This window comes from Palaemon carinicauda, chromosome 7 (genome assembly GCF_036898095.1).
Source record: "Palaemon carinicauda isolate YSFRI2023 chromosome 7, ASM3689809v2, whole genome shotgun sequence".
Lineage (NCBI taxonomy): Eukaryota > Metazoa > Arthropoda > Malacostraca > Decapoda > Palaemonidae > Palaemon > Palaemon carinicauda.
In genome coordinates this window covers 130204944-130212760 of record NC_090731.1, presented here as the reverse complement: position 1 = coordinate 130212760, position 7817 = coordinate 130204944, and the positions used below count along the sequence as shown (strand labels likewise).

At 37.1% G+C, this 7817-nt stretch overlaps 1 pseudogene; it reads right to left on the bottom strand.

Moving 5' to 3' along the window:
* LOC137644536 (uncharacterized) overlaps positions 1-6277 on the bottom strand; it is a 20003-nt pseudogene extending 13726 nt beyond the window's left edge.
* Between the last annotated feature and the right edge of the window lie 1540 nt (positions 6278-7817).

Genomic DNA, 7817 nt, shown 5'->3' with positions numbered 1-7817 from the left:
GAGAATTGTGCCATGGGTTTGAACAGTACAAATACAGTCTAGAATAATCTATAGTGAAAATTATCTGTATCACTATCAAAGCCTACTGTATTTTCAGCTCAGGACTCAACTTACAATTCACAGTCTAGTGGGTCTGTTTTTAATTATAGTCAAATCTTTTTAGTGAGGCAGATTTGCACCGACTCGCAGGGATGCCCTTTTAGCTCGGGAAAGTTTCCTGATAGATGATGGGTTGGATAAGATAACTCTAACCAATCAGCGATCAGGAAACTTTTCCGAGCTAAAAAGGTACCGCTGCGAGTCAATGCAAATGCGCCTCATTAAGAAAAATTGAGTATAGTCCTTTAAATCCCGGAGAAGACAAATCACCCTTACTTATGTTTATCTAAATTTCCAACTTCCCTTTGTTGTTGTATCAATATTACGGACTGATGGTTATACATTATTTTACTTTCCTTATTTTGAATAATGAAAGTTTGCCTTTAATGTGTTGCTTGCTTAATTAAAGGTTGAAATTCTAAATCGAAAAATACCTCATTGATGATGTACGAGAAAGAAAAATGAATAATACGTAAAAGCAAACACCTTTACATCACGAGACCAGAGGGACAACCTTACCTGCACAGGTGTCGTGGCAAAAAGGCCGAAAACCTCTTCTCCTTCCCATTTTTCGGAAGGCGTCTAACTCTTTATCTTTAGGTACATCCACCACATATCATGAACAACAAATGTAAACCAGGAATACAAGTAAACAAAATGCATAGAATAATCTCACTGCTCCACGAAAAACAAAAAACAAAAAAACCGTTAGCCCTTGGCGAAATGAAAAAACTGAACACCACACCTATTTCTTTCTCCAAGAGAGAGATTCTTTCACAGCAACCAACACAAACGAAATTGCTCCAACGTGTCACGCAGACATTATTGGAAAAGCTTCGCTCTGAGCTATCAGAAGGTTATTGAGCTGAAATTTATGACAAAAATCAACTGACATCTAATAAAAACTATTTCCTGTTATGTAGATACAATTAACAACCATGCAAAATAATCAAATTTTTGCAAATCAAAACCATAATATTTTATACACAGTAATTGAATAATTTTCATCTTCCGATTTATAATATAACTTTATTCATAAGTGATCAAATACTTTTTGTTATCGGATTGGAAGAGATCGTTGGTGACCACGACTTTATCTCTAATTAGCCCAAAGAGATTGGAAAAATCGATGGAATCCCTTTTTACTAATAATGAATAAAGTCGTGGTTTCAATTGCGTTTTCTGAAGCACAACTTGAGATAATAGTTGATGAGTGAGAAGTCTTTTAACCATAATACTTCTGCAGTGATGACGGGACCTGATAAAGGAGGCATTAATACAAAGAAGATTCTTAAACGTCTTAGTACAACTAAGAAATGGCTAAGTAATAATCTCAGCGAGTTGCTCTTATTGTTCGGGAAAGGATTTTTGCTCCTTTTTGTTGCAGTCTTCACATAAGCTCTTTCTAAATTGCTTTCAATAGAAGTAACAAAACTACTTTTAGACAGAAGCAGTATTATTATAAGTGTTGAGCGACAACAAACAATTTATCTGCAGTTTCCCGAAAGGTTTTCTCCATTCAAAGTAACGTGTCTATTTTCTTCTCGTTAATTAACACCAATAGGCCTATCATTTATTTCTATTTTTATTCGATTCTCATTGAAAAAAAGTAGATTCAGTTCGGACTCAGAAACCTTTATAATGAAAACTTATATTGTTTAGGGATATGTGCTTCTTTAAGTGAGATTAGCTGGCCTTCCCCCAGCCCGGGCTCTTGGTGCAGGCAATTTTCACATGAAAATGGAATAGGCCGATACTAAAAAGTATCTGAACAATTTAAAATAAAAATATCGGAAGATAAAAATTATCTTTTTAGTGTTTATGAAAAATTATGGCTCTAAATTGTAAAAAAATGGTTATTTTGCATAGTTTTCACCTATATCGAGATCCAATGAAAAAGTTTCTATGGGGTGTCAGCGTGTCACCGACTGGGGTACCTCAAATTGTCTCTCGATTCGTTTTTTATTTTTGGTATATTATTTACCATGAAATGTTTATTATTCTAACCTTATTTCTGAATTGATTATTATAATCACGTCTATGCAGGGTCGATGTATCTGGTCAGTTATTTCCATTTACCTCTGTCCCACTGTCCCACACTTCATCACCGGTTAATCCCTTTGATCGAAAATCATCCTTGATAAAGTCCACTGTTCACCCACCTTGGCTTTGGTCTCCACTGTCCCTCTCCTAAGTTTCCTTCTCGTTCCCTGTACCGCCATATCCATCACTCTCCTCCCAATATACTGTTCATGTCATGTCATGAGAAGAGACTCTTCTCATGACATGACAGTACTACCTCTTATCTGATAGTTTTCTATCTCCCATGGTACCCCTAATTACCTCATTCTGTATCTTATCTCTTCTTGTCACCCCACACATCCATCTTCTTCTCTTCTGTCTTCTTTATTGCCCACGTCTCCGCTCCATACATCATTGCCGGTCTCACAACTGTCCTGACTCCTGTGTACTTTACCTTTCAACTGTAAACCAGGAATACAAGTAAACAAAATGCATAGAATAATCTCACTGCTCCACGAAAAAAAGAAAAAAAAAAACCGCTAGCCCTGGGCGAAATGAAAAAACTGAACACCACACCTATTTCTTTCTCCAAGAGAGAGATTCTTTCACACCAACCAACGCAAACGAAATTGCTCCAACGTGTCACGCAGACATTATTGGTAAAGCTTCGCTCTGAGCTATCAGAAGGTTATTGAGCTGAAATTTATGACAAAAATCAACTGACATCCAATAAAAACTATTTCCTGTTATGTAGATATAACTAACAACAATGCAAAATAATCAAATTTTTGCAAATTAAAACCATAATATTTTATACACAGTAACTGAATAATTTTCATCTTCCGATTTATAATGTAACTTTATTCGTAAGTGATCAAATACTTTTTGTTATCGGATTGGAAGAGATCGTTGGTGACCACGACTTTATCTCTAATTAGCCCAAAGAGATTGGAAGAGGTCGTTGGAATCCCTTTTTACTAATAATGAATAAAGTCGTGGTTTCAATTGCGTTTTCTGAAGCACAACTTGAGATAATAGTTGATGAGTGAGAAGTCTTTTAACCATAATACTTCTGCAGTGATGACGGGACCTGATAAAGGAGGCATTAATACAAAGAAGCTTCTTAAACGTCTTAGGACAACTAAGAAATGGCTAAGTAATAATCTCAGCGAGTTGCTCTTATTGTTCGGGAAAGGATTTTGGCACCTTTTTGTTGCAGTCTTCACATAAGCTCTTTCTAAATGGCTTTCAATAGAAAGGCGTTGAAAAAATAATAATACTGCTTCTGTCTAAAAGTAGTTTTGTTACTTAATAAGTGTTGAGCGACAACAAACAATTTCTCTGCAGTTTCCTGAAAGGTTTTCTCCATTCAAAGTAACGTGTCTATTTTCTTCTTGTTAATTAACACCAATAGGCCTATCATTTATTTGTATTTTTATTCGATTCTCATTGAAATAAGTAGATTCAGTTCGTACTCAGAAACCTTTATAATGAAAACATATATTGTTTAGGGATATGTGCTTCTTTAAGTGAGATTAGCTGGCCTTCCCCCAGCCCGGGCTCTTGGTACAGGCAATTTTCACATGAAAATGGAATAGGCCGATACTAAAAAGTATCTGAACAATTCAAAATGAAAATATCGAAAGATAAAAATTATCTTTTTAGTGTTTATGAAAAAATATGGCTTTAAATTGCAAGAATTTGGTTATTTTGCATAGTTTTCACCTATATCGAGATCCAATGAAAAAGTTTCTATGACGTGTCAGCGTGTCACCCACCGGGTCACCTCTCTATTCTCTCGATTCGTTTATTTTTGGTGTATATTATACCATGAAAAGTTTAATTTTCTAACCTTATTTCTGAATTAACTTCTATACTCACGTCTATGCTGGGCAGGGACGTGCAGAGAACTATCTCAGGGCAGGTGCTCAAGTGAAAAAAAAGGTCAAAAAATATAGAAATGAATGAGGCTAAATATATACCGGCTCAATATTTTTTCAAATTTATTTAAACTAGCCATTGATAATTCAAGAAAGAGATAAACATCACTGATATCATAGGTACCAGTGGGGTAATGTATTCTATGAACATAAAATCTACAGTACTGACTACCTGTACAACTAGGAAATATAACAAAAGAAAAATTATTTATATTACTTTTACATAAATGACTGAAAGAAAATCAATCAGTATGATCAATACACTTGACAAATAACCAGACCTTATCAATTTATATTTATAAGAGAACTCTTCGGTGTGCCATTTCTTTACTATGCTGATAACTTCACTGTTATTCATTGTGATATCCTTTTCAACTGCTAGCAACAAAAGATCAGATAACCTCGCCTCACTGGACAGAGTGGTAGCTTTGTCTTCACCAGCTTGAGTTTGGAGAAGGTCCTTTCCACTGTTGCAGTTGTGACGGGTAGAGGGGCATAAATTGTTTAAGAGTTCAAGCATAAGTGGCAATATCTCCTGGACATTGTTTTCTTTCATCAGGTTGAGCATTGTAGCTGCAGTGTTCTGTGACAGGCAAGGAAATGAGGAATTGAAGATCTTTAATTCCAACTGTAGCTTGTCTACTTCTAACTCATAAAACTGGCATAATTTTTGCAATGACTTGAATGCCTCTTCATTCACAGGTTCTTTCCAGTTATCTTGGGCTGTCATTAAATGAAATGCATTTAGGATACCCAATGTTGTGTTGTCTCCACCTTTAAATCTTCTTTGTAGCTCTTGTGATATTGTATCTAAAAACACAAAAAATACTCGCATACGGTAGTACTCATCCAAGGATTGATATTGCTGGTCCTCAGTAGCAGATGTAGCACTATACTTGTATCTTTCAGGCATTTTTCTTCTGCCTTGTCCAGGAATCCCAGAGGGGAGGTCGATGGCCATGGATTCAGCTCTCTCTTTAACATTTGTAAAAATCTCCTGAAACTTCTCATCATTTCTTAATTCTCTCAAACTTTGTAGCACTCCATCCACAATTCTGTAGGAGGCAGCCAAAACAAATTCTTTCTGTTGTAGGGCATTAGAGGCATAGGCGGTTTAAAAAAAAAAAAAAAAAAAAAAAAAAAAAAAACTCGGGTGGCATCCATTGCTAATGCATCAGGAGGATATTTTTGCACTATATCTTCTAAAAATGGCTTCAGAGCTGGGATGACCTTCCTCATGGTTCTAAGAGCTGACTCTCTGCAAGCCCATCTTGTGTCTGATAGCTTCTTAAGTTCAAGTGGGCTGTGTTCTAGATACATTGCTTTCTGGATCTCCATGAAAACAGCGTGCCGTTTTGAAGAGTTAGCAATAAAAGCATGCAGTTTGTCCACCAAACTGAAAAAAGTTAAAAACTGAATACTTGATTTTGCACTTTCGACTAATGACAGTGTACATAGAGTGCCTTTGGGTTCTGTCTTTGGAGTCTGGACTATAATTCATTGTATATTCCACTCATATTTGCTGCCCCATCATATCCTTGTCCACGCATATCATCTATGTTCAGGTTATTTTTATCAACCATAGAGATCACTTTCTCCAGTGCTTCACCAGTTGTTGATTGCACATTGAATACTTGTGAAACGTTCTTTTATTTTGAAGTCATGTACATATCTCACAACAGAAGAGACCTGTTCTGTATGTGATACATCAGTTGTTTCATCTATGAGGATGGAAAAGATCTTGCTCTTGTGAATTTCTTCTAATATATCTCTTCTAACGGAAATGGCCAAAGCCTTCATCAGGTCATTCTGAGTCCTATTTGAAAGCAATGGCACTTAGGGTCTTTACAGTATTTCTTGTGTTTCTTTTTTTATTACATCAAGGTGCAATTTAACTACACTGTCATACTTGCTAAACATTGTCTTGCCAAGTATAGAGTGATGGAGATTAACCTATATAAAATTTCTCTGTTTCTCTGCTTCTCTTTGTCTCTAGCAGCTTGTACTTCCTGATTAGCTGTTTCTAAAGCAATATCTAATGCTTGACTTTGGAACCCTTTCCATCGAACCATATCAATCATGTGAGATTCTGAAATAGCATGCTCCGTTATTTTCTCTAAAGCTGACTTCCAACGGCTTATGCCCTCTGATTTCCAAGCTACTCGGCCCCTGTACTTTCCTTCATTCAAAAACAGACGACAGCTGAAGCACAACATGGCATCTTTCTGAGGTGAATACTCCAACTAAGAGTTAATAATAATAATAATAATAATAATAATAATAATAATAATAACAATTATTATTATTATTATTATTATTATCATTATTATTATTATTGACACAGATAGGCAGTGGACCTATAATACATCCCTCTCAAAAGGGCACTTTTAATACAGTAGCAAAAGGGGCAGGTGCTTGGGCACCCCTAGCAACCCCCCTCTGCACGTCCCTGATGCAGGGTCGATGTTTCTGGTCAGTTTTCTCCATTTACCTCTATGATCTATCCCACATCTCATCACCGGTTCAATCCCTTTGATCGAAAGTCATCCTTGATAAAGTCCACTGTCCCTCTCCTAAGTCTCCTTCTCGTTCCCTGTACCTCCATTTCCATCACTCTCCTCCCAATATACTGTTCATCTCTTCTCATGACATGACAGTACTACCTCTTATCTGATAGTTTTCTATCTCCTATGGTACCCTTAATTACCTCATTCTGTATCTTATCTCTTCTTGTCACCCCACACATCCATCTTCTTCTCTTCTGTCTTCTTTATTGCCCACGTCTCCGCTCCATACATCATTGCCGGTCTCACAACTGTCCTGACTCCTGTGTACTTTACCTTTCAACTTAACCCCTATTCTCATGTCACATAGTACTCCACGCACTTTTTTCCAATTCTTTCGTCCTGCTTGTATTCTGTGGTTTATTTCTGCCCCCAGATCATCATCCTCTGTAACTGTTGATCCTAAATAGCTGAAATTTTCAACTCTTCAATCTCTCTCCTTGTAAACTAACCCTCCCCATTTACTCAGGCTTAGGACCGGTGTAATGGTCTGTTTCCCCCCCCCCCCCCGTCCGAAATTCCCCCCCGGGGGAAATATGGCCCAGGATATATATCCCCCCGGGGGAACTTTGTCCCAGAATAATATTCCCCCCTCTGGGCCAAGATTCCCCATTTGCTTGGTGGAAGTAACCATTATCTTTTTTTTTTTTTTTTGCCATGGAAATCAAATTCAATGGGATTTCATAGAAAAGCTGCACAAATTGCAAGACAATGAAAGGTTACATTTAGGCAATAAATTGAGGTCACAAAATATTGCTTGGATAAAAAAGGACAATGAATTTTAAGCGTGCTGCTCAGTTTCTTGGTGAATCTGTATCAAACCCCATGCAATATTGCTTAGAAAACAAGCTTGCTGATTTCGAAGGATGTGAGGGAACAATCAAATTCTTTAGTATATATATCCTCAATTCAAGGAATTTGTGCAAACGTAACTTTAAATCTCCAAATAAAAAAAAAAAAAAAGTCAGTTTGTTTAAAGGATTGGTGCTACTATAGTGTGAGGTCTACCGCCAAATGTCGCCTACCCAGGTGGGGGGTGAGGTCTACCGCGTGACCAGCGTCCCAGAGCCCCGCACCTAACCATGGAACGTGTGAACTGCCCAAATCCATCAAAAACGTGACCTGTCAACGTGACCTGCCCATATGAAAGGAAGCAAATGGAGCTCCTAAATAAGTTTTTCCCTCGGCTTAA